The sequence below is a fragment of the Nymphalis io genome, chromosome Z (assembly GCF_905147045.1).
Source record: "Nymphalis io chromosome Z, ilAglIoxx1.1, whole genome shotgun sequence".
Taxonomy (NCBI): Eukaryota; Metazoa; Arthropoda; class Insecta; order Lepidoptera; family Nymphalidae; genus Nymphalis; species Nymphalis io.
Genome location: NC_065918.1, coordinates 5,239,537 through 5,241,309, shown reverse-complemented (window position 1 = coordinate 5,241,309; position 1,773 = coordinate 5,239,537). Strand labels below are relative to the sequence as shown.

Here is a 1,773-nt window from a genome sequence, read left to right as displayed (position 1 = left end):
TTGCGCAATCAGTTTCACTTCTGTATGCTAAATGTAGTCTTAAAGCATCCAAGATCATAAATAGAAACACTTTAGTGTTGGCGGAACAATTAGGAACCAAATCAGTTTTATATTATAAGATATACCAAACCTGTCATCTTTTTAAAACAATTTTGTGGATGTTTTGGTTTAGAAATGTACATATAGTGTATTATTAGAAATAAAAAAAAACAACAGTCAACATGCCAGACAAAACGAAAATACCCAAACTTAGGTTAAGTTAATTAAGGCTTTATACATCTACCATAGAATACATTAAATCGCTGGTTTATAATCATACCATATTGTGACTGCAAATAGTAATTACCTCTCATAACTAAAGGAAAACTGGACGTGAAGTTTTTATATGTAAACCACAAAAACATTATTCTCTGCGATAATAGCTCAACAGCTTTAATTTAAATGATACTAATATAAATACAGGTGGACTATGTGTGTTAAGTCAGGATGTAACGAAAATTTAGTATATCATAACATGCCATAGATATTATATACCTTGGGTATATATAATATGCATTAAAATAAAAACAAATTATGCCGAAACCAGGGATCGAACCACGGACCTTTAGATCTTCAGTCTAACGCTCTCCCAACTGAGCTATTTCGGCTTACGTACATGTGTAAAAAAATGCGTCTGTTGAAATTATGACAAATGTGTATCCACCGATCCGCATAAGAGCAGCTTGGTGAACTACTTACTACTACTAAGAAAAAAATAATTATAAAACATGGTAGGTGGTGCTGTAATAATAAATAACATAAATCTATAAAAAACAAACTAATAAATAAATAATGTCAATATGAATTATATTCATATTGACATTATTAAAATAATGTCAATGTATAAATAAATAATTAAAACATTTACCAATATATAAATTTTTAACTTTTAAAGCAGCTAAATATTTTTAAATGTTAGTTTTTGTAATTCTAAACCTGTTTTAAACATGTTTCTGAATATGATGTATGGACTTACATATAATATTTTGTTTCAGATATAGTATTTGTTTTTAAGGAAGTCGAGATGGCCCAGTGGTAAGAACGCGTGAATCTTAACCGATGGACGTGGGTTCAAACCCGGGCAAGCACCTCTGAATTTTCATGTGCTTAATATCTGTTTATAATTCATCTCGTGCTTTTCGGTGAAGGAAAACATCGTAAGGAAACCTCAATGTCTCTAATTTCATCGAAATTCTGCCACATGTGTATTCCACCAACCCGCATTGGAGCAGCGTGGTGCAATAAGCTCCAAACCTTCTCCTCAAAAAGGGAGAGGAGGCCTTAGCCCAGCAGTGGGATATTTACAGGCTGTTACTAATTGTTTTTAATACCTTAATCAGCTAACTATTTTAGCATTTTCGATTGAAAGAATCGTATCTTATTTTAACGGACCTACATTTTCCTGCTTTCTATTTGAAAAATAATATCAAATAGGAATAGTTTAAATACAAACTTTATGATCAAATAACTTTTTAAAGCACATTCTACTAGTGACAATAATGGAACGGACTGAAACAAAATTTTCATGTTTTTTAATTGAATTTATATATTTCGTTCATTTTGAAGCGTTCCATTTATCTAAATAAACTTAATTACTTAATGTATAAATTATAATTGGGCTTTGTAAACTCGATGTGACCGAGTTGTGAAGTATTGATTGAAATACCATTAACCAACTTCTGTTTATGCTCTCCTGGTCACTTGCAGCGTTTCTACGATGCATTTTTGCAATTT

General features: G+C 31.0%; 1 non-coding gene across 1 annotated transcript; it reads right to left on the bottom strand.

The window, feature by feature from the left end:
• Positions 1-574: 574 nt before the first annotated feature.
• Trnaf-gaa (transfer RNA phenylalanine (anticodon GAA)) lies at positions 575-647 on the bottom strand. Its single transcript has one exon. It is a non-coding gene; the product is annotated as a tRNA-Phe (tRNA).
• Positions 648-1,773: the final 1,126 nt, after the last annotated feature.